The 26,757-nt window shown below is 39.8% G+C and overlaps 1 long non-coding RNA gene across 1 annotated transcript; it reads left to right on the forward strand.

The window, feature by feature from the left end:
* Positions 1–4,582: 4,582 nt before the first annotated feature.
* LOC131257439 (uncharacterized) lies at positions 4,583–6,372 on the forward strand. The gene is made up of 3 exons (XR_009177402.1): positions 4,583–4,703; positions 5,513–6,076; positions 6,185–6,372. It is a non-coding gene; the product is annotated as an uncharacterized LOC131257439 (long non-coding RNA).
* Positions 6,373–26,757: the final 20,385 nt, after the last annotated feature.

Genomic DNA, 26,757 nt, shown 5'->3' on the forward strand with positions numbered 1-26,757 from the left:
GTACAATAGAAGACTGCAAGCCGATCTCGAAGTCGTACTCTGCTATATCCTCAAGCATCCTCCACCCTTGAATCATCATGTGTGCCACCGAGCCTCGTAGTTGACGGCTAAGAGCATCCGCCACCACATTCGCCTTGCCCGGGTGGTACTGAAGATCAAAATCATAGTCCCTAAGGAGCTCCATCCAATGCCTCTGCCTCATGTTTGGCTTGGATTGGGACAACAGATACTTCAAGCTCTTGTGGTTAGAGAAGAGCTTAAATCTCACCCCATAAAGATAGTGCCTCCACAACTTCAGTGCGAAGACAACCGCTGTCAGCTCCAAATCATGCATGGGGTAGTTCAGCTCATGGACCTTGAGCTGGCGAGACGCATAAGCCACCGGCTTCCCATGCTGCATCAGGACAGCACCCAAGCCAACTCGCGAGGCATCGGTAAATACAACAAATCCATCACTCCTAGAGCGAAGAGTGAAGACAGGAGTGGACGTGAGGTGGTTCTTCAGCTCTACAAATGCCTGCTTACAAGCGTTCCTCCAAACGAACTCGACACCCTTCTGGGTCAACCTGGTCAACGGGGCTGCAATATGAGAGAGTCCCTCAATAAAATATCGGTAGTAGCCTGCCAAACTAAGGAAACTCTGGATCTCGGATGCGTTCATGGGCTAGCCCCACTGACGCACGACATCAATCTTCGAGGGGTCCACTGCGACACCCTACATCATCACCACATGACTGAGGAACTTCACCTCCTCCTGCCAGAACTTTCACTTCTCTAGCTTCGCACAAAGCTGGTGTGCACGGAGGGTCTGCAAGGTAATCTCCAGATGCTGCACATACTACAAGAAATATGGTTTTTACCAACGAAACTTTTACCGACAAAATTAATTTTTATAGGTGAAGATGACTTTTACCAACGAAAATTGTTTTCGCAGGTAAAAGTAAACTTTTACCAACAAAATTAAATATCGTAGGTAAAAGTCATCTTTACCTACGAAAATTTTCGTAGGTAAAGGGTATTTTCAAATTTTTAGGTAAAAGACATCTTTACCTACGCAAATTTTATAGGTAAAGGGTGTTTTGAATTTTTCATAATAATTAAAAATAAAAAAATTTACTTTTACCGATGAAATTTAATTTTGTAGGTAAAAGCTATCTTCACCTACGAAACTTTTTGTAGGTGTGTTTTCAATTTTTCTAAATACAAAAAAAATGAAAAGTTTAATTTTACCTATGAAATCTGATTTCGTAGGTAAAAGCCATCTTTACCTACGAAAAATTTTCGTAGGTAAAGTGTGTTTTGAATTTTTCCAAAAAAAAAAAAAACGAAAAGTTTACTTAAAAGTCATCTTTACCTACGAAAAAATTTTCGTAGGTAAAGGTATTTTGAATTTTTGAAAAAACCAAAAATTGAAAAGTTTACTTTTACCCACCAACAGTTTCGTAGGTAAAAAAATGTATGAGGCTTCTACCTGCGACTATTTTCGTAGGTAAAAACATATATTAGACTTTTCCCTACGAAAGATTTCATAGGTAAAAATATAATATTTAACTTAGATGCGACTTTTACCTATGAAATATTTCGTAGCTAAAACACGTGTACGAGACTTTTACCTACGCAATGGTTCTTTAACTTATTTTTAAAAAGTAGTTGAGACCTTTACCTACGAAAAATTTTCGTAGGTAAGACTTGTCCTTACGAAATGGTTTGTAGGTAAAAATATAATATTTCATTTTTAAAGATTTTTAACCTATGAAAATGTTCATAAGTAAAAAAAACGTGTATCAGACTTTTACCTACGAAAGGTGGCATAGGTAAAAATAGACTTTTGCCTACGAAAATTGTCGTAGGTAAAATGTTTCTGAGAATTTTACCTACGAAATATTTCGTAGGTAAAAGTCTTTTTTCTTTTAAAAATTTTCCAGCTCAAAATTCATGATATACATCTGTTACAATATAGTTCATCATATTCTTCCTATATACACCTGTTATATAATATATTTCATCATATTCACATTTACATCCATCTAAACTTGAACTACGTAAATCCATTCAAACATAAACTACATTCATCCAAACACAAACAATCTTATCCACATGAAATTTATCCACGCATAAATACATATAAGTTTAACATCATAAATAAAATACAAAAAATTATTCATAGCGTTAGGGAATTGAGAATAGGTTAAGGTTTAGGTTTAGGAAATCGGGTTTGGATTTGGGATCGAGTTTAGGTTTAGGTTTAGGTTAGGGACTTGAGATTAGGATTAGGTGTAGGTTTAATTTAGGGATTTGAGAATACATTTGGGTTTTAGGTTTAAGCTTAGATTTTAGGTTATAGGTTAAGGTTAGGTTATTGGATATAAGTTTAGGTTATAGGTCATAGGTTAAGGTTTAGCTCATAGGTTTTGGTTCAGGTTAAGGTTATAGGTTTAGGTTTAGGTTTAGGTTTAGGTTATAGGTTTGGTTATAAGTTATAACTTTAGGGAATTGAGAATTGGTTAAGGTTTAGGTTTAGGAAATCGGGTACATTTTTGCCAATTGGCATGACCCACTAGATGGACAGACTGGATCACCACATGCACATTTAGCACCAGAACAAGGACCTGGCAAGTTACAACATTTTTAGATAGATGCCACTACCTTAACCATTCACTCATTCATACAATTAGGAACAAGCCATGGTATAATAATCACACCGATCGGATGATCATAGCCCTTTGAATGGAGCCAATTTGCTAACAACCATCCATTGTTTGCGAGCCATAATTCACATGGTGCCCCTATCCATAATTGGCAATGGACCTAGATGGCTTCAAGCATAACCATCAATTAGGGTTGTCCAAGGGCCCTGACTCGGTTACTATATTCTCCCGTTTTAAACTACAGGTGACAATGTATTGGGTCAGCTAGCAGGTTAACAGACCCGAACTGTTCCTAATGAAGGTTGGAGTAAGTCAAATGGGTATGGGTCTAAGTAGGGTTGAACCATATCCAGCCTAACCTAACCCAGCCATATAAATAACCAATGGGATGGGCTAAATGAACCAATCTAGCCTAGACCATATAGCCCAATGTTCCATTAAAGTTCGGGTCTCACTATTTCCGTTCTCACTGTTTTTCCGTAGTATGGCCCACTTCGACAATGGATCTATCTCATTTTTTAGATCTCATTGTATCATGGTTTGGAGAAAATGATGGACAGAGTATATTTTACACTGTTATCGTAGTTGGCCCACATTAATTCATATCTTTTTGTGTTTTATCTGCATTCATATCTTCTTGATATTTTGAACATGTTGGATGTCAAATTAACATTACTATGCGCCCAAGGAAGGTATCAATGGTGGAAATCATTATTCCGCACTGTTTCGTGTGACATGGTCCACTTGAGTTTTGGATTTACCGAAAATTTGGGATCATTGGCTTGTTCATCCATTTTTCGATATCATTTTAGAGAACTATCCAAAAAATTATTCATATCCAAAAATTAATTAAATGAACCATACCACAAATAAGGGGAACAAATTAGCTGCTCCCCCTGGCACCATCCAATGGCTTGTGGTTGATGCTCTGTGGACGCTTCCCTAACGTATGTGTTTAATCCATGCTGTCCATCTATTTTTAAAAATCATCTTTAAGGCACGAGACAAAAAATGAGGCATATCCCAATATGAAATGGACCACATTAACAGGAAACAGTGTTGAATGAGCGTTAACCATGTAAAACATTTCAGGGGCCATAAAAGTCATGGATCGAGATGATTTTTGTTTTTCCCCTTTATCTAGGCCTATATGACCTAATCAACAGATTGAATGTCAAATAAAAAGTAAAGTGGGCCTTAGGAGGGTTTTAATGATGGATAACCAATTATTATTGTTTTTATGTGGTGTGGTCGACCTCAAATCTATTTACACCAGGCAATGGCTGGTGGTTGGTGATCTGTGGGCCCCACCATGATATATGTGTTTCATCCATGTTGTCCATTTATTTTTATAGATCATTTTATGATATGAGAGAAAAAATGGGGTATATTTAAACCTCAAGTGGACCACGTTACAAAAAAAAGTGTTGGATGAATGTTGACCATTAAAAACGTTTTGGGGTTGGGTCAAGCTAATATTTATTATTTCCCTTCACCTAGGTCTTTATGACCTAATCAACATATTAGATTTCAAATAAACAGTACAGTGGGCCTCAGGAGGATTTTAATAGTGGATATCCAACCATTATTGATTTCCTATGGTGTAGTCCACCTGAGATTTATATACCTATCATTTTTTGTGCTAATCCCTAAAATGATCTCTAAAAATAGATGAATGGAATGGATGAAACATATACATCATGGTGGGGCCCACAGAGCACCCACCACCAGTAGCCAATCCGCCTCCCAAATTTGGGCGCGTGCTAAAACAGAGCCGCACCCAAAAGTAGGGATTTCATACGGTCTCTCTCTCTTCTCTCTCATTCTCTCCGTTGCATTCCCTAAACCCTTCTTCCCCTAAACCTCTGTCTCCATCCCGATCTTTGCTCCATCTCTCGTTCTCCTCCCTCTCTCGAAACAAATGACGAAAATGAGTTCTGGGAGAAAGTGAGTGTGGCGGAGGAGAGGAAAGAAGCTATGGTGGTGCTGTGGTGTTCTCAGTTGAAGATTCTGTCTCACTCGTCTGTAGGGTGCTTTGTGTCACACTCCAACAAAGTGAGATATTCAGTCATTCAATCATCTGAGTATACTTTCACATGAAAAACAATAAATGATTACGTTCCTTACCAATCTCCAATTTGTTAGTAAATTACCTATTATTATTAATGTTTTTCTTTTCATTTTATATAGGTTGGGCCCCTTTTTTCAGATTTTTGGTGCATGGATCATATATAATATCAGAATTTAGGTCACTGAACATTGGCCTCACTTATAAAAACTGAAAAATCCGTTGTATATAATCTCCTATATGTCATGTATGCTAACTGTATGATGAAATGTCTCAACAAGGAATGTTTTGTGTGGATCGCATTTGAGTTCCATTTTTTTTCTCTACCCATGAGTTGGCCCATATGGTTGTATGGTTGGAAGACTGCAAATTTTTTTTGAAAGTTATGGAAAATTAGTACGTGATATTTTCTGAAATTAGGTCCCTCTCTTGTTGAGCATTGCTATTAGTCATTGTTTTTATTTTTTTTAATTAATCTGTGTTTCTATGTACACCATCTGTTGTCATCCTGCGATATTTGGTTTGGAAAATCAGCTTGTGATTTATAGGAACTGGTTTTATCTTGTGTTTGAAGAATCAGTTGGACACCATCTGTTGTTGTCTTGTGATATCCCATATGCTGTTTGCAACAATCCGCTTGTGATACATCGTTTGAAGTAGATTGTGATGTGTTGTGAAGGAATCCTATGATATGTTGCAAAAATCAGACCATCTGCCATTATCTGTATGCCAACTTTTGAGTATGTTAGCAGGTCTTTTGGGTTTTTCTAGAGGTTTTGATTGATTCTATGCACAGAATTCATCATTATTTACAAAAGGGAGCTAAAAACAAAGAGTTTTTCCATTCGAAAAAAGGTCTGTTTTCTGCCATCTATTTCTCTCATTAATCAGCTTACCATGACAAGCAGATTCCTAATACTACATGGATCTACTTTGAGCTATTAGCTCCCCCATTTTGCATGGTCAAAATAAATGTAAGCTCATGATATATGATTTAATTGTGGACTTGTTCTGCGTATGAACTGAATGTTTCTTTTGCATGTGCTCCTTGGACTCGGATTGCGTAGTGTGGCACACAGCACCAATGTCAGTACTGTGCACTATTGGAAAAGCTGTGGGGCCCATCATGATGCATGTGTTTTATCCACAACAAGCAGATTCCTACTACCACATGGATCTACTTTGAGTGATTAGCTCTCTCATTTTGTGCAATCAAAATAAATGTTAAGCTGCGATTTCGTGTGTGCCACTAATTAGATTGGCAAGAGTTCTACAAACGGCTCTACCCACCAGACATTACTCTCCATCACTAATAGATTCATGTGTGCCACTAATTAGATGATAGGGCATTTGAGTACAAGTAAAACCTAAAATTCATTCTAAAAGTTTTTTTTTTCCTTATATTTTCTTCCCTTCATTTCTCTGATTTATGCTTTATGTTTCTGTCTGTTTTGTGTTATTCGAGAAGGAAAAACAGAAGCAAGAAGGACACTGAAGTGGCATATGCAGAAGGACAGAGAAGTTTACATTTTCTTCATTCTTCTTTTCACTTCTCTGATATTCCATTGTATTAAAGAAGTCTTGTACTAAGAAAGATTTGATTCACAACTTAGAAAATCACAAAGCAACAATATTTTTGTGAATACAAATTCCTCATGTTCGAAGTAATCAAATACCTGATTAGTCAAAAGCTTCTCAATCACCATCTGTCAGCATTGCCTGCAATTTTCATATTTTTATGCAATCAGGTGGTCCTTTTTTTTTTTTTTTTTTTTTTCTTTTTTCTTTTGTATGCTGCAGGTTGCATTGTTGGACAAGGGGCTATGATATTGACATTTTCAAACTTTATATATTGACAAATTCAGTCTTTGCATAATCTATATAACACAATGAATTCACATTTAGCAGGGGTTGAGCAACTCTCTGATTACCTCTTAAAATAGATGGATGTGCTTAATATAGAGTCAATGCCTGTAAAGAAACAGAATGTAGCAAAAGAGTTGTTTGGTTCAATTGGCCTAGCCTATGATGGTGATGGCTTTTTTTTTGTGATTTGTTTATGTTATATAGATATGTTATATGTATACAAACATGCTACAAGGATTTAATTGTGTTTATTTTATTTGTATCATAGAAAAGGCTTCCTTCTACAAATGTTCAGTCACCTGACATAAATGCACTGTAGTTCTAGAAATGAGAAGGTATTCCATTCTTATGAGTTTTTAGACCATTTCTACCTTTTTGTCTAGAGAATTCCACACTTAGATGCTCAAACTACATTCTTCTATTGTTCTTCTTTTAACACATTTGTGACTGCCATTTTCAGAAAGCCTGCATTTGGTAGTTTTCTATGATGAAGTTGGGCTAAAAGGCTTTCTTCACATCATAATTTGTCACAACTTGTTCACATATGTGTGAAGTCGTGTGGGATGTTGCAAACTATTTCCCAACGGCAATAATTAGTGGAAGATGACATGATAAGGTACTGGAGCAATTAGCTACTTTGCATGAAAAATGATCCAATTTTGGACCTGTTTATCTAAGTTATCGTGCATTGCATTTCCATACACTTGGCATGCATGTACTGTTCATTTGCTAGGCATTGTCACGGATGGCACATAGCCCAAATATGCTAGTCAGTGTATCGTAGCTGCTGAGTGGACTTATGGGATTACAAATGTTCTGAAGACGGATATTGATGCTGCCAAGTTCCATGCATATTAAGATAAGTTTACCAAATTCATTCTGTAAACCAAAGCTTAAACACTCTGCAACTGAATGTTCAAACTCAGAGCTGTTGGATGGTTGTAATGAATTCTCTATATCTTGGATCCCCATTCGCATTGAGTTTGTGTTAGCATTATCATCTATTTTGAAGCCTCCGGGCTACTTTGACCCCTTTCCATCTTGGTCACATTCTTGTTTTTTTTTTTTTTTTTGGCTAACGTATATATGGGGGCTAATCCCTTCGCACTCAGTCTCTCATACAAACTCTGCTATTTGTAGTTGGCATATGGTGGTATCAATGGTTGCAGGACAAACTATACAACTGCCCCATTGTTCGAGGCATTTGGAGTGCCCTTTCAGTCAGGTCCATATGAGTCCATCCACAAAAAAAAAAAAAAAAAAAAAAACAAGGGCATGCATTGGGTACATCGCCGGCATCAGTCAAATACATCCAATACAACATAGATGCTGGAATTAGAATTTTGTTTTGTTTAAAAAATTTTTTTTTTTTCAAAATCTCTCTTCTTTTTTTATTTTATAATAGGTGGACTGTGTGTATGTAAAACAAATGAATGGTCAATAGAATTGGACCAACAACCCATGGTGCAGGTGAACAAGTTCCCTTTCTTTTTTCTTTATCTTTTTAAAATAATGTTTGTACTATTCCCTTTTTACTTTTAAGATTGGCTGGTTTTCAAATGGCTAAAGAGTGTTGTTTTACCCTGCTATCTAATCTAGTCTTTGAGTACTCTTTTGAATTTTTGACCTATTGATCAAAATGTCAAAGTACTTTTGACTAGGTTCTTTAGGTTTAGAGAAAACCAAGCTAGCTTGCTGTAAGTATTGTCTGACTCAATTTGAATTGACTTGATCAAGTGAATTTGTTCATTACAAGTCAATCAAACTTAGACCCTTTTTATTTGCAGGAATATTCTTCTTATATGTCTTAGAACTGCATATTGTCATGTCCAAGCCTTTATTATTGTATGGCATCTCAATTCATGGGAGATGCATTGGCCTTCTTTGATCCAATTATATAACTAGTAGGACTTGTTGACTTGAGTTATGGTACTTTCCCTTCATTAACAGTCACGTGTTTATCAAATCTGTTTTCATCTAACTATGGCATGATCCAACTGATTCACATAAGTTAGATGCGGTGGATTCGCATAATATTGTGATGCATGGTAGAACTTGATAGATTTTATTGGCATAGGTATTTAACTGAATGACAAGGAAAGTTTATGGCTATGAACAGGACATTTCAGTGAATGAAATTTGCAACAGTTTCCAGAACTGAGTTCCAGACCATGAATTCAATCCTTTCATCATGAGTATACTTGATTTTCCATTCGTCCAAGCCAACCAAAAACCAAGATGTATTTATCTCTTTTTAAAGCTGAAAACCTCAATTTCCTTTTGAGAGGGCTCTGCTTCACAAATTGTGTTTTACAATAGTAACTTAATACAATGTTCTCATGGTTATATCTCGAGAAAAGCTCATTTCTTGGAAATGCTAACCTTTTGCTATTGGTTTTCATTACTTTCAGCATCTCCACCAGGCATCAAGGTAGCATTTGCATTAGAGTGTTGTGGAACAAAACATGCCTTGTTAGATAACCTAATCTCTTATGCATTTGCATTACTTGCCAGATAACCTAATCTCTTATACATCTGCATTATAGTGCTGTGGAACAAAACATGCCTTAGGTAAATAACTTGGCATTTCACAGTGATTGATCAATTCTAAATTGTTTGGAATCTTATATGATTTGTGATATTTGGGATATTTTGATAAACATGATGCATAGGTGCAGTATATGCCTTTTGTTAATGGTTGGAGCAATCAATAGTTGTGAAGCTAGTTCCATTACATTAACTAGAATTCTTTGCTTGCTTTACTCCTATTTTCAGGAAATGAAGGGTAGTTCCATTCCATCCACCACCTAGCTTGTTGAAGCTAGTTACATTACATCCACCAGCCAGCTTGTTGAAGAAATGAATGGCTATTTAAATCAAATTTATTTTTCTTTAAGAACTATTATTGCTCCTTATGTTCAATTTTTATTTTCTCGTGACACTTCTTTGCAGGTTCATCAACATAATTTTTGCTCAAATTATAAAAACCATACTAATGATAATTTTTGTTTCTTTTTTGTCCGTTAAATTATAGAAACCATACTAATGATGATTTCCAACTTCATGCATATGCCGCTTTTGGGATTTGAAAGTTTAATAACTGGGGAACTCATTGTGGAGCCCCAGTGTTCCTTCTCTTCTTTCCAAGTCATCAATATTCTTTTGTTTCCTATGGTGTGGCCTACCTAGTTTTTGGAATACTGCACTTTTTAGGTAGTTCTTTCATCTTGACAAGGAACATTAGAAGAATGGTTTTAATGTAATCTGCAGGTTTGTGGGAGATACGTGTGCATTGACAACTAATATTTTAATGGGGTGGATCTTATGAAAGTTCCACCCAAGGGGCTATCAGTTTGTTAGCCTGGTTCTTTTTGGATTATGGGAGATATTTGTGCATTGACAACTAATATTTTAATGTAATCTGCTGGTTTATGGCTAATGATGGGAAGATGAAGCTGAAGGCAATGCTTCTAACCCACTCCTCTTCAGAAATACATTCTAGAAAAATTCAGAACTTTGGTCTGACTTCTATTCTTGATTATACATGCAATGCCATTCCAAATTAGCCGGGAAAGTCCAATTATACCTGCAATGCCATTCCAAATATCTTTTTACAATGTACGTGATGCATTTCTCATAAGAATCTAGAGTATTACATTCTGGATTTTGAACATTCCTCAGCAGAAATTTTCAGCATCTCTACCTTTTGCTAGTTCTATATACATTACAAGTTTCAGTTAAGATGATTGCCGGAGTTTCCTTGTTGAACTACCATAGGTGTTCTTATGTTGTTATAGATTTCACAGGAGATGCATTTTCGCACCTAGCAAGTGAACAAGTTTGCCTCGCTTGGTCTAGAACGAGCTCCCCTCGGGTCAAGAGTGCATCGAGCATGTCCAAAAAACAGGTGAGTCAACTAACAACAGTCCCCCATATGTATGTTCAATTGTCACAATTTTTTTCAGACTGTTTTGATATTTGATCGTTGTTTTTTCAATCTATTCACATGTTTTTGTTCTTATTTTTTACTTGTTGCTTGTTAGTTAGGTACATAAAAGGCCATCACATTGTGGAGCTCTTCATCTGCTTGACAGACCTTCATTGAATTGTCTTTTTATTTTGAAGTCTTCCATTGTAGATTTTAGTTTTTACAGTCAGGTTTGCAAGTCAGATAAATAATGTTTCAAATTACATCATGATTGTTTTTACTGGGTGAAGTTTGCTAAGCCCACACATGGGTAGAGCCTTCTGCAACAACATATAGCTGCATGTACCAATATAACATAAGGTGCGAGAACAGAACTTTCCATTCAAATATTGCATCAATTGCAAAAGTAGTGTTTTCCCAACATGAAATAAAAATAGATGCACAAGACATTGAACATATAAGCTATCTTTTCTGTCCATTTGGTGCATTTGTTTGGCTTTTCCAAATCTACCAATCTATGGGTCACACTTTGTAATATCTTACTGGTTGGATGTTTCTGAGTGCCCAAAGATAGTTGGACAGCAAGTTTTAGAAAGGCCCACTCATTCAATGGTTGGGATCATAATGTGGGGTAATTTGAAGATAATTCTCATGTTTGAAATGTCCATGCCATATTTCGCATTTTACTCCAGTGTTACAAACTTGAGATTTAAAACTTTCTGAAAGAAAGTTGATAATTGAATACTATCTGTTTTGGAAGCTATGTATTGCTGATTTTGTTCAGGCCATGACTGTCCAATAGGTTTGAGGCACCTATGGATCTAAAGAAAGAGTGGGAAAGATTAATATTTGAACAAAAGTATGGGGAAGCATTCACTTCAGCCCATGAATTGTTGGATGTTTATTTGGTTTTTAGATAATGCAGATTTTGCTTAGTTTTTCAGAGTTTATAATTGAGAAGATGAGCCTGTGCTCTTGAAGTATTGTCTCTCTCTCTTTTTTATGACATCTCATCCTTATCTTTTTCTATATTTTTAGTTCTTCAATTTTCCTGCATAACTTTTCTGTATGATGATATTCGTTGTAGGAAGCTATTCGTTGGGGTACTGATTATCTTCTCAAAGCTACTGCTCATCCAAATACCATATATGTGCTGGTTTCTTTTTCTTTTTCTCTAATTCTTTTTGGGGTTGGATTTGCTTTCTTTTTCTTTTTCCTCATGTGGGATCTCTGTTTCTTTTTAGAAAAAAGCTGTTTAATTTGTATTTTCCATTTGTAGGTAAAAGTAGTAACACATTTATTAGCTACGAAAACGTTCATAGGTAAAAGTTTTAACATAGTTTGTACCTACGAAACATGTTGTAGGTAAAAGCTTTAACAAAGTTTCTAGCTACGAAAACGTTCGTAGGTAAAAGTCTTAACCATTTGTACCTACGAATAAAAGTTTTAACAAAGTTTATAGCTACGGAAACATTCGTAGGTAAAGGTCTTAATACAGTTTGTACCTACGAAACATGTCGTTGGTAAACGTTTTAATAAAGTTTGTAGCTACGAAAATGTTTGTAGGTAAAAGTCTAAACACCGTAGGTAAACATTTTAATAAAGTTTATAGCTACGAAAATGTTCATAGGTAAAAGTCTAAACACCATTTGTACCTATGAAACAATTCGTAGGTAAAAGTTTTAACAAAGTTTTTAACAACAAAAAATGTTCGTAGGTAAAAGTTTTAACAAAGTTTTTAGCTACGAAAACGTTCGTAGGTAAAAGTCTTAACACTTTGTTGGTAAAGGTCTCAACAAAGTTTTTAATTTCGTTGGTAAAAGTCTTACCATTACCGACGATGACATTTTTTCATCGGTAAAAGTCTTTAGCCACGGCTTTTTACCAACAAATTTACAGACAAAATATTTTGTAGGTAAAACTCTTTGCCTACGAAATAATATCATTTACCTACGAAATGTTTCGTAGGTAAAAGTGAAATTTCTTGTAGTGACATGCTCCTCACGGGTCCTCGAATATATCAAAATGTTGTCAATGAACACCACAACAAACTAGTCAAGATACGGCTGGAAGACCTTGTTCATCAACTGCATGAATACTATAGGCGCATTGGTCAGTCTGAAGGACATGACCTAGAACTCAAAATAACCATAATGAGTCCTGATGGCTATCTTTAGGATATCCTCATCTCGGACTCAAACTTGATGATAATCGGACCACAAGTCTATCTTTGAAAAGAACTGCGCATCCTGCAGTTGATCAAACAAATCATCGATCCTCGGAAGTGGGTGCTTATTCTTGATTGTGACCTTGTTGAGCTCGCGATAATTTATGCAAAGCCTTAATGAGCCATTCTTCTTCTTCACGAAGAGTACCGACGCTCCCCACAGCGAACTGCTCGGACGGATAAAGCCTAACTCACGCAACTCATCCAAATGCTTCTACAGTTCTCATAAATCTAACGGTGTTATACAATACGAGGCCTTCGAAATAGACGCATACCAGGCACAAGATCAATCTGGAACTCGGTGTGCCGAAGAGGTGGTAACCCTGGAATCTCCTGGAACACATTGGGAAAACTACAAATGATCGGTAGCTGATCGATACTCAAAGTAGCTGGCTCCTCAACGGCACATGACAATAGGCAGGAAAGCTACTCTCCTCTGGGCTCGGCAACAAACTGAAACTCTGGCACGCCGGGTATATAGAACATGACTATTCTCGCTGAGCAGTCTAATATGATGTGGTACTTTACGAGCTAATCCATGCCCATGATGACATCAAACTCGGACATCGGCAATACAAATAAATCAGCAAGCAAAAAGATACCCCCAATTAGAACGGGAGAAGATACGCAAAATCGGCCCAACACTGCAGTCTTCCCTAAGGGCGTCGATACTAACAAACCCTCACAGGTAGACTCCATCGGCAAACCGGTCGATCTGCAGAAATCATCGGCCACAAAGGAATGTGATGCACCAGAATTAAATAATACACGTGTAATGCATGCAAAAACAGGGAGAGTACCCTCGACGACCCCTCCTGATGACTGAGGGTCCTGCTAGGCGGCTTAAAATCTCCCCTGGGCATGCTGGGGAGGTGTGGGTCCCCTCTGAGGTCTCTACTAATGTTGTTGCCGCTATGGTGGCTTGATCTGCTACCTCTGCTACTGTGGGGGAGGTCTCGGAGGCTGGTACTGCAGTCGCTGCTACTGCTGCTGTGGTGGCTGTCGCGGAGGTGGATGCGGTGCCCTCGGCTGCTGCTACTGCTGATGGGGACACTCATGCACACGATGTCTTGTCTTACCACATCCAAAGCAGGTACCTGTGAACGGTCCCGAAGGTGGTGCTGGGGTGTTATTAGTGCTCATAATGCTGGGCGGGTTGTGCGTCATTACTGTGAACGACGTTGCTGGTGGGAACTACCAGAGGGTGCCTTCCTCTTCTGATCTCCCCTCTAGTCACGGGCTCTTTGTAAACCAGCCTAATCTGACTCGTAGATTTGGGCCCTTTCTATAATCTGCTCAAATGTCGGAAGCATGTGTCCGATCACACGGCTCCTGAGGGCAGGACGCAAGCCGTTCTCAAAATGGCATGCCTTTCACCCCTTATCAACAATAAGGCACGTCGCGAATCTCGATAGTGCGATGAAACGTGCCTCATACTGGGAAACAGTCATGTCCCCCTAGATTAGAGTCTCAAACTCTAATGCATGCTACTACCTCACATGCTCGGGAAAGAACTTCCGGTCAAACCGGTCTACAAAGTCCTCCCAGGTCCACATAAAGTTGGCCGCTACCGATCGGGCGACAAATGCCCACCAATGCTGAGCCTCACCCTGGAGAAGAAATACGGCTAATGGGACTCGCTGCTAAGTAGTACATCTCATGGTGTCGAATATCTTCTCCACCTCGGAGCACCATATCTCTGCTATAGTAGGGTCTGGCTCGCCCCGGAAACACAGGGGATCATGTTGTTGGAAGTCCTTGAGAAGGGTGCTCACACGATCCTACTCAGCCTCGACTAGTGTCACAGTGCGACGCCTGCTCTGCCCCTGAAGAATAGCGGTCATCGCCTGCAGCATCTGCTGAAGCTGGGCGGCACTCACAGGTACGGTCGGATCCGCACCGGTCTCAGGTAGAGGAGTGGCATCCTCAGGCTGGAAAGTAGGAATATCCGGTGGTGGAGCAGAAATCGCAGGTGGTAGAGAGGGAGTCGCAGGTGGTGGAGTGGGATTCACTCGGGTCGCTCTTCTAGGCATCACGTCCTACAGGAAGGAACAAGGGCCTATTATCCTTGAGAATTCTTGAAGGCATAAATGTTAAGGGTCTATGTCGAAAAATCGCTAAGTTATTCAGACTCGGAACCTATTCATTTTAAGTTCATAGTAGATATGTGATGTGATCTTAGGTATTCGCAAGTTATACTCTGATACCAACTTATGTCACGCCCCAAACTCGAAAAACGAGCTCACAAAATTTTTGAATCCGGCATTGACAGCCTCCGTAGTGCCTCATTCTTGACTCCCGGCATTCATATGCCAAATTCCAGCCTACAAGGAGGATTTTTAATATGAATTTTTTTTGTAATGGAGCATAACCACAAGCATAACCAAGTCATAAAACAACATCACCACATATTCTCTATATTAAAAAACTTTGAGTACAATGCAGAAAGGGAAATAAAGGGTGATTAAAAAGCTCCAAAATGATCTGATGTGCACTCCTACCTTAACGCTGCAACGATCCAATGACACTTACATGCAATGGTCGTGCATAAGCTTATAAAAGCTTGGAGGATGGTGTAAATGTGTGCAAGGCGAGTGTCAAGTATATAATATCAGAGTAATAATATGCGGGTAAGTCCATGAATACAACCAGCTATACCTAGGCTATGTGATGTAAGGCATGAATGCTATCGGTCATACCAAGGCTATGTGAATACAACCATCCGTACCAAGGCTATGTGATGCGAGGCCTATGTAGCCAAATCTCATATGCAAAATGCAAAGCAAGCATGCCAGTCCTCATCAAGTACACATATTAGTATAGTTCCTCTCTGAGATATCACCAGGGTCTAGTACACTCCACACTGACTGCCGCCTCCCTAGCAGTACAGCCCAGCGAGCAGAATAGACCTCACTATCCGCCTAACCAGTAGTCAGCCAATACCCACCCGACTCATTGATAGCAGATTCATTTGCGAGCTGGTCAAACTCAGCCTAGCTTATAGCCCCCTCACTCGGGCGGATAAGGCCACACCCCCTTCCAACCGACCACGACACAGTGAGAGACGTGGCCTACTGGTATTCGGCACTCGGGCGCTTGTGTATCCACTCGGTCTAGATGTTGGAGCACCTCCTGGTACCAAAAAGGTTCTGGGACTCTCACCCAAGGGCATCCTAAGTACCCACAGTGCTAGAACTAAGTATTTTCGGTATCCGATACGGCCATCCACGATGTGCCTGTGGAGCCACGACCCTAATGTCACTAGGGCGTATAATGATCAAGTCACACATATGCGAGATGCATGAGTCACACTGTACAATCATGCAGCAATCTCTCGCATACCACACGATCATGTGGGGCACTCCATCTCATAAGGAGTTTCGTAAATGTCTCAGCCCAACGGCTTATGATATGATCAAACATTCCTCATATCAAGCATACATATGATACGTATGGGCACGAATCATGGAATTGTACTAAGCATGTTATAAAGTAATGAACTAACCTTAGTATGAGCCTATCAGTGGGCCCCAAGGAGAGTTATAATGCGGACATTTAACCAACATTGTACTTACAATGTGGGCGTCAAACCATCATTGCTCCCAAGGCATAGCCCGCCATAAAGGTCAATACATAAACTACGGTGGAATCACATTCAATGGGCCTCATGTACATCCCATTGGGCCTCGACCCATGGGCCTCCAATACATCAAATGGGCCTCATAAATATCAAGGTGGCCCTCCTTAAATGGGCCTTATGTATATACCAAGGTGGGCCTCAACAGATGGCCACAAATATATCAAGATGTATATAATATATATATATGAATTATATCAAAAGATGAACTGGACCACACTCCAAATAGTAGTGACAATGATTTCCATCGTTAAAAATATCCTACAGGGCCCACCATTATTGAATTGAACTACCATGGCCCTTAAGAAGTTTAAACGGTGAATGTCACTGTTCCCACTATTTTTCCATGATGGGGACCCACTCGAACTAGGGATCTGACCCATTCTTTAGCCCCTACCATAAAATGGGCTTCCAAAATGGTTGAAAATTTTGGATGCAGCACATGCATCGTGGTGGGTCCCATAAGGATGGACGGTGTGGAGAGAACGCTTACCTCATTGGGGTCCCACGTGGGGCCCACCATAATGTCTATATGTCGTCCAACCTATTGATAAGGTCACGCTGACCTGGATGAAAGGAAACACAAATTTCATATTGACCCAAAACTTCTATGATACCCAAAGAGGGTTTCAATGGCAGACGTTCAATCACTGTTGTTTCCTATGATGTGGGCCACTTAAGTTGTGGCTGGATGGCGTGGATAGGACACGTACATCACGGTGGGTCCCACCATCCAATACCATGGACGGTGTGGACAGAACACATACACACGGTCGGTCCCTGCCTCAGTAGCAGCATCCTGTGCTGCTGACACCATCAGCAGGCGCTGCTGGCTGTTTATATATATATATATATATTGAAATGGGTTTTACTGATGTTTTTCACAAGTGGGGCCCGCATCAGGTGGATCCGACCCAGCCAATGGCTCCTATGGCTCAAGACAAGCTAAACAAGTTCAATATTCGATATATTTTGGGGTGTAGAAACATCAAGTGAATTTCGATGGTAGAAAACACTGTTTGCTATGCTATGGCCCACCAAAAATTCGAATCAGCATCATTTTTCGGCTCAACACCTAAAATGATCTAATGAATGGAATGGACGGCTTGGATTAAATCCATACATCAAGGTAGAGCCTGCAGGGGTAGCCCTTCCCAAAATTTTAAAAGTAAGCTAATATTTGTGTCTCCAGTTAACGTCCAGCGTCCCTGGACGCTGGATGGTTTGGCACCCCACGTATTCAAGGTGGGCCCTGCTCAGGTGGACCACCAAATGGTGGATGGTGTGGGTATAATACATATATAAAGTGGGCCTCACTTATAAATGGCTTGGATAAAATACATGCCCCATGGTGAGGTACATCTGGGTGGGCCACACAGCCACATTATCATACACAAAAACAAATGAAAAAGGGAGAGAGAGAGAGAGAGAGAGAGAGGGACACATGTGATGGAGGGCTCCGCCATTATGAACCCTCCCTTACATTCAATCATACATCAAGTGGGTCCCAATACATGTGGGCCCACCAAATTAAAGATCAATGGTGGAGATTCCTTCTCCACCAAAATGGAAGGTCTTGATGACCCTATCCATGCATGAAAAATAAACATCATGATGGGGTCCATGGAAAATGGCCCCATCATGGAATGATCATGGGAATCAAGATGGGCCATCGGCCACATCTAAGGTCCAAAGTGAGATCCATACCATTAATCAGTAGGCCTCACTTGGCCCATCATCAAAATATAAAAATCTAGCCTATAAAGCACCCACCATTCGATCTTCTTGTGGAAAGCCGATCTCCTTGTGTCTCACTTTGTTGGTGGAAGATGAGAAATGAATGGCTAGGATGAAGGATTTTAGGGTGGGAAAGTGGGCCACACAAAACACCTTTCTCTCTTGAAAATGGCTTAGACGTGCACCTCTCTTGCTTGCTTAGAAAATGTGTTGAGGAATGAGAGAGAGAGAGGGTTGTAAGGGAGAGAGAGTGATGGGTGATGGATGTGAGGTGAGTGATGGGTGAGGTGAGAGACTTGTTGACTTTTGGGGTTTTCTTGACTTGTGGAGAAAGAAAGCATGGGTTACTCTTGTACTTGACATGAGGTGATTGATTAATTGATTTGAGTAATTGATTGATGGGACATGTTGTAAAGATTCTCTTAGGATTCCAAACGTGTGGTGTTTTCTTCGAAATAAATGTCGGCCCACATCTCCCTGCCAAGGTATCAAATCGGTATGCAAGACGCGGCATTGGAATCGTGGCGACGGTGCGGTCGCAATGGTATAAGTCTCGGATTAAGCTGACTCAAATCTATAGGATATGACTTAGGGTCACGTGCAAACATCGATTATAGGTCATGGATTGTCGGACTTCGTCGGGAAGGATCGCGGGATTCGATGGAATAGTATGAACTAGGATAGGGATCTTACAGTCACAATATGTCATATGCAGAGGATGTAATGCAGTATACAATGCAAAAGAAATGACAAAGGGTGAAAATATAGTCGGGATGATAGTATGTGGTATCGCAAGCTGTGGGGTTCATCATAAGGGACTTTTATCCAAAACAGTCCCATACCTAAATTTGGATAGCTACATTCACTGTGGTAAACTCCTGATCTCAAGTTGGTCACGTGCCCAACTAAAATCTTGGCCATTGCGAAGGTATACATAATGATTTGGTTGCGCACCACCAGCCCGAGTGGATAGTGAATGAATGAATGAATGAGTCAGATGCTAAGTATGCAACTCCTGCTCAGTAGGTCTACATATCAGTATAGTTCCTCTTTGGATATCACCGAGGTTTAATACACTATACACCAGATTACTGCCCTACACTGGACGCATAACCATGCAAGTGGAAGAGACCTCACTATCCACCTGGCTAATAGTCTGCCAATATTTATCTAACACGTCAATAGCGGACCCATTTACGAGCTGGTCACACTCAGCCTAGTAATTGTCCCCACCCTCAGGCGGGTGAGGCCACACCCCCTTCCGAACGACCACGACATAGTGGGAGATGTGGCTTCCTAGTATTCGTCCCTCATGCGCTCGTACATCCACTCAGTCTAGGCATTGGAGTATCCTCCATGGTACCATAAGGGTTTGGGGACTTTCACCTTGGGACATCTATAGCGCCCTCATGCTCAACAAGTATTTTCGATATCCAATCCTGTCATCCATGATATAACTGTGGAGGCTACAACCTTGATGTCGCTAGGGCGTACAGTAATCATGTCACACAAATGTAAGATGCATGAGTCACACTATTCAGTCATGCAACAATCCTACGCGTATCGTGCGCTCATGTGAGGCACCTGCATCTCTTAAGGAGTCACATAAACAACTAGCCCAATGGCAGATATTATGATCAATCACTCCTCATAACAAGCATGCAAATGATGCATATGGGCATGTATCATGATGCTATACTAAGCATATTCTCAGTGTGTCCTACTAGACTAGGTACGCTAGCATGACTATCAAATATAAACAATAATCGGCCTAAACAGAAGAATAGCCAATGTGACGTGAGGGTCCATATATTTAAGTGTCTTCAATAGCACATTGAGGCCTTATACCTCTTGTGAATACTTAACAAATGGCCACCAGGGCTCCTATAACATGCACATACATAAGGTGGGTTATGGTTGTACACAAGTTCTAACATGTATCATCATTATCATAGACATCATTCAACATCCAATTTATCCTCATAGCGTGTATCATGCAATCATGTGCATAGAGTACATAGCATATAGGGATTCACATGCATCATTAATATTATGGCCATTGTCCAATACTATCATTATACATGCCCTAGGCATTAGTTGTCTATCATGTGTAAGGTTATCCTTACATCCACCAACATCATTTGTTTATCATTATCCATGCATCAAGTAAATATGGTTATTTTATCCACATTATTTTTACGACAATCAATACGTGCATTATTATAACTTGGATATCAAGCATGGTAGTCAACTAGCATGTTTTGTCATCATGCATATATAAAATATCATCATCATTACCATGAGGATCATTTTCACTTCATAATTAACATAAACAATGTCATAAGTGTTATAAATAATTACTCATCCATCATTAATGCATATGCTCTAATTCACCATCCATTAAATCATATCTATCATTTCAACCAACAACTCATAATCATCACTATCATGTTACCATACATGTATCATCATCTCACCCATCACTAGGTGCGTCCTACCTAGTGTGACTTCCACACTGGACTTGAACTACTGTAAGGCATGGGGTCGTATAGGTTAAGTGTGAGTTCCACTTGGTGAACCAATAGGCCAACCCAAGGGCATAAATGTCCAACCACAATGCTTTCAATGATGTGGATCTAGTTTCACAACTAAGTGGGCCTCACAATTCCACCAAGTAGAAATAATGCATAATCTCAAACATAAAGGATAACATACTAACATCTTTCATGTCATATATCATATTGTGCCCACTAGTTAAATACACAACAAACCAAGAAAAGCTCAATTATCCAGTTATGCATTATGAAATAGGTCTCTCTAAACGTGGTCCACTAGACTAGAGGTAGTATGAAAGACACGCTGCCCTAGTAGGCAATGGGCCTGCCTAATAAGCTCAAGGAAGGTTACCATTGTGGGTTTCTCATTCCCCAACGATTTCTCTTAGTGTTGGGCCCGCTTGGGCCTTAGGGTTGCATCATTTAGATGGGCCCAAGGCCACCTATGTCTTAAGAGAAGATTTAGACAGCAAGATCTGTCCACTAAATATTTTACAAGTCATACAACACCCATTTACAAAACATGACAGGTGGACCTCATTACATGAAAGGAAAGGCCCATACAAGATAGCCCATAGTAGATGGCCTACTTAAGGTTTTTAATCCCAACAATATCTGAGAGTTATTTTTCAGAGTTTAGATATTGTATTAAATGCTTTGGGAAGGTGGTGGACCCTACCGACGTGGCCCCACATACATTCTATGTCAAATAGACTTTTGTGCAATGTTTGTTTCTGACCATCTTCAATTCAGATTTATGATCATGTGGGACCCACATCTGGTGAAAGGAAGGATCCATCTGGTATCTCCATGTATGAGCTTGAAAAGGTATAAGGAGATCCTCATTGGTTTGGTGAGTACAATTTATGGTGATGTCCTAAACATGAATACTTGGAGAAACTGTGCAGGAAATATAGTACAAAATTAGTTTTGGTTCGATTTGAGTATGTCCCATGATCACAGGGGACCACCTTTTAGTGTCCCATCAGGTGCCCTTGGTTGTACTATATATGTACTTCAAAAACTATAAGTTGGGACTAACTGGTTGTGTACACATAATATTTGGTATAGGGCCAAACATAGGTACTTTAATTTTCTGCACAATTTTCTGCACAACTGCACCTTGTCCCATTTTGGGATCCACTCCCTGATCATGTGGGGTCTGATTTGGCCCAAGTAAAATATTTTTTATCTATTCCTTGGTGTAGGTTAAAGGTTCCGAGTGGTGGTTTACTCATATCTCCAGCGTGTGGTCCACTACAGAGGCACAAAGTTGGTACAAAACACATAATCAGACAATTTTCATAAATGGGATCTGTCACAACTTAGGGCCCAATTTCCAAACACTTAGGGATCATTCCTGACAAAAAGGTGGGACATCCCAGCTCACTTATATAAGGATTAAACATCTCCCAAAGTGGGACCCTTAACTACAGAGTGTGGGGCCCACTATAAGGTGTCAAAGAGGCCTACATGCAATACAGTCAAGTACCTGGAAAATTTCAGCAGACAGTAAGTGCAAAGGAAATGAAATAGATCCAATGGCAAGTGGGGCCCACATGCTAGCAAACCATAGATAAGAGACAAAAAAATATACATGGGTTTCCAGATTGGATGAACTCATAAAATGCATAAATCACAAGTGATCCCACACCCAAGTGGGTTAATAAGAGGATGAATGTTATGTACAACATATATCCAACATACACATCTAGTAGCATATGAAATATATTGATCAAATCTCTATGATCAGATTCTCTGTTGAAAAATCCAATCCAATGGATGGTTTAGTAATACATCATTTAGGCTGTATATAGGTTTCCAACCATATAGAGCCTTGGATCCATCTAGACCATACAAAACAATTTAAGATTTATCCTTACGGAAGTATCTGTCAGTTCAGAATTTTCTAAATTCTATCATGAAAGAATCTGACCATAGGGACCATACATATGATCAATAACTATCTTAAGTAAGTTAAAATAAAAACATCAAATACATCTGACCGTTGGAATTAGGGATATGGCCCATACAAGAATGGTCATAACAAGTTCCCAAGTACATCTTTCGTATGAGGCCAAGATCTCAGCCGTCCGAACTCCAATTGAGGCTTATTATATACCGTTGGAAAGATAGTTCAATTTTCTACGAATCTAATGGAACATATATTTTTAATACATTCATTAAAGGAATTAAAAATGGGTCCGTTTTAGGTAAATTAAAATCCTGCATATGCTACTGGACAGCAGACAAGTAAACTTAATGTTACAGATGATTAGACCATTGGATGGCTACAAAATTTGGTCTAGAGTTAGTTCATATTATGGTTAATATTATGTCTAATTTTAACTTTGATCTTATCATAGTTGATTTTATACGAATTTTACAAGTTGTTGTCTAGATACAAACACGAGATTACATGTGAAGGGTATGGATATAATGTTCATCATGGTGGACCGTACTGATATGAGCCACTTTGCTGACCACCATAGCCATAAATACATGCACATATGAACTCCACACCAGTGGGGCCTACACATATCAAGAAAATAAAAAGAGGAAGAAAGAGGAGGATGAGGAGGATGGGAGGAGGGGTGTAGACTCACCTCAATGGATGGATGGTTGGATGATGATGTGTGGTCCACTCCTTCTTGATCAATGGTGGGCCACACCATGGCCCCACTCTCTCTCACTTTCTCTTAAAATCTCAAAATTTTTCTAAGTATAGGAAAAGAATAAGTGCAAGAAAGCTCCTACTCTTATATAGGGAATTAGGGGTTGAGGTGGTAAGATGATGTGGCAAGTTTATGAGATCTTATTGGTACTAAAAATGAGGTGGAATGTGACGTATGGTATGGGTAGTGGATGGATGAGGTGGATGGTGCTAAGCATGCATTGGCCAAGGTAGAAGAAATCTAGACATGCATTGGTTAATGGATGGATAAGGATTATGCGTTGTAGGTGATGTATGGTGGATGATAAAGTGGAGTGTTGTAATTGGTTATTTGAAGTGATGTGGCACAAATCAAGACATGCATTAGATACAAGTATAGGATGAGGTGGACATGAGCCATGATTGGTTTCTAAGGCATAGAGAGAGAGCTAATGATGAGTTTTGGGATAGAATCCAATTTTGTCTTATAGCGTTAGTCTTATATGTGCTAGCTTTTTATTTTGTCATGTAACAATTGTCCTATTTGTTGGTAATTTTCATATTTTAAAAGTGGGCTTTAGGCCCACATGGGCTCAAGTCCAATGGGCCTAGCATAATAAAGGTTGCTTATGTTACATGATACATAATTTGACCTTACATTCGATGGGTCATATCTCACTAACGAAGCGTCGGATTGATGCGCGATTTTCACCATTGCGATCACAAGGACAATGCGGTCTACATGATAGAGGTATCAAGATCATTTGAAACAAATCACTTGAGTGAATTTTCTAGATGCACTAGGGTGCAGTGTATGGTCTATCAATGGTGTGAGTGAGGACATGTGTGCACACGACTGATGTTGCTGTAAGTGCTATATTGGAAATCCAGCACCCAGATTTGTCAAATTTTGTTGTGTCAAACCATTTAGAATCTATATCGTGTTTTGATAAGTTGGAAAGATCATCTTCATGCATTTTAAGTTGTCCACACCATCGTCGAACTTTTCTACATATTCAAGTTAAAGAACATTGACAAAGTTCAAGACTACAAGCTCAAGTACAAGAATAGAAGTTCGAAGCTCAAGCTAAAGTTCAAGATCACTACCTTAAGTCTAGCTCAAGTTCAAGACTTCAAGGACAAGCTTCATGTACTTTAAGTAATCGAAAGTGATTGATGTTTCAATGTTTCAAACTTACAATTAAGGTATGAATGACCTTGGATTGACCATAGGTTAGGTCATATTTATTGCATATTGAATTTGGGTCAATGTGTAAGTTTATTAGTCTTTCTTCGACTAGTCCTAGCCTTTGTTCAACTAGTCTAAGCACTGGCTCGACCCGTCCAAAGTGTTTCTCGACTAGTCTAAGATTTGTTGAGAATTTTCTGGTTGTGGCTCGACCAGTCGTGGACACTGCTTGACTAGTCGAGTGAACAGTCTTGACCAGTCATGTAGTGCTCAAATCAAAGTCTAACAAGCTTTTCTGGTCCCACTTGACTAGTCGAGTGCATTACACGACCAGTCAAGCAGGCCACTTGTAAGATCCCACCCCGAGTGTGCATGTCATTCCTCTAGGTCTTGCGGTCCTATAAGTCAAATCCTGGTGACCCGCGACTCGGATCGACTCGAAACTTATGCCATTGTGACCGCATCGATGCCGCGGTTCCAATGCTGTGTCTCATGCGTGGATCTGACGTGTACATCATAAGTTATGGGGCGCGCTCTTTTTGGACCATTGATGTGTGATTGGTGGGACCCAGCCTAGCCATTCACATTTTCCCATGTGTGATGTCACCCTAGGAATAGCTTTCTAGAAAGCCTACCCTATAGCCTAGACCTTATGGAAGCATGGGTTACTTCTCCCATGACAATGATTGTATTTCTCTTAACTAGATGCCTCTTTTAGAGAGACAATGATTACCTTCTAGCTATATCTTCCAAGTCCCTCTTTTCCCTCCCATTTCTCTTTAACTTTTCCTTCTCTCCCTTGCTAGAGAGCCCAAGGACATCCCCACCCTCTCCATTTCTTCAGCCCCTTCTCTATCAAATCTCATCCAATCCAACCATCTCTAACCCATCTCCACCTTAGAAACCGCTTCCTTGGAGCTAGAGGATCATAGTGGTGGAGGTTTGAAAGTAGATCATTGAGGTGTGTGTGCATGTAGATAATATTTTAGATTTCTTGATTTCTTAGTTGTTCTTCCCATTTCTTTCTTTCTAGAGCTTGTGGGGCCCATCAAATGATGGTGGTAGCCCCCATATCTTCATGGATGTGGCTCATAGCCCATCCTTTTTGCATGCATGATCCATGCAAGGGGCCATCCACCATGAACCCCTACATAGTCTTTCCTTCTTATGTTTAGGGATCCTTGGGTCATCTAGACCCTTGATCCTTAGTGGAGATAACATCTCCACCATAGATCTTGAGTAGGAAGCATTATGCTCTTGTAGATCCATGTAAATAATGTAATAGTGGATGTATGTGATTGTGTGATGAGGGGAAGGGCCTCAATGTGGTAGAGCCCCTTCCCTTGAGGCCGGATCTTTTATTTTTCCCTTGAATAAAATATCTAGACCGTCCCAAGGGAGTGGACGTCCTTGACAGTCCACTCTATGGACGTTGTGGCCCCAAATGCACTAAAAAGGGGCACATGCAAAGGGGTTTTGATGGTGGAAATGGTCTGGATGTTTGTGCGGCCCACTGAAGTGGTCCATACCAAAATTTTAAAGGGATGATTTTCCCTTTTAGTGGTGACTATAATTATTTTATTTCAGTAATATGTTGTTGTCCAGAAACTTTCTGGACAAAATTTTGGACTAACTTGAGCTCAGATTTTGGGGTGTTTGGCCCTATTTGATATGTTATTCTTGAAGGTGTGGACCCACCCTATATGCAAGCTAATTTTCAGCTTCATCTGACCTCATTTGGGCATCTAAAAGAGTGGGCCAAGATGGTTGGGCAACCAAATTTTTGTCTAACACACCAGCAATATAGTCTGTTGGAAACTGAAATTCACAAATTTTTCTAGCATTGGTGGGCCACTTTTCTAGACTCCATCTTAATGTATACATGTTAGGGGATGTTGGCCTCCTATTTTCTAAATTTTTAGAGGCCCTGGACCCACTCTAATGGAGTGCTCAAGTTGAGGATAGTAGCATGCAGTAGCAAATTTTTTAAAACCTTGAAGTCCTCTTTGTTATTGCAGAAGTTTTTGGGCCCCAGCCCATTGGAATTTGTGTATGAATTATTGAGGCCTATCTCTGATGTTTCTAGGGCCCATTGAGCCATGATTTGTGGTACCAACAAACTAGGCCAGCAAGCCCTACTGGACGTCCAGCTGGGAACATCCAGCATGGGCTGGCCGTCACAGCGTGCAAGCCCACCATGATGGTATGTTTCATCCATGCCGTTCTCCCATTTAGAGTGGCCCATGTGG

Source organism: Magnolia sinica, chromosome 10 (genome assembly GCF_029962835.1).
Source record: "Magnolia sinica isolate HGM2019 chromosome 10, MsV1, whole genome shotgun sequence".
Taxonomy (NCBI): Eukaryota; Viridiplantae; Streptophyta; class Magnoliopsida; order Magnoliales; family Magnoliaceae; genus Magnolia; species Magnolia sinica.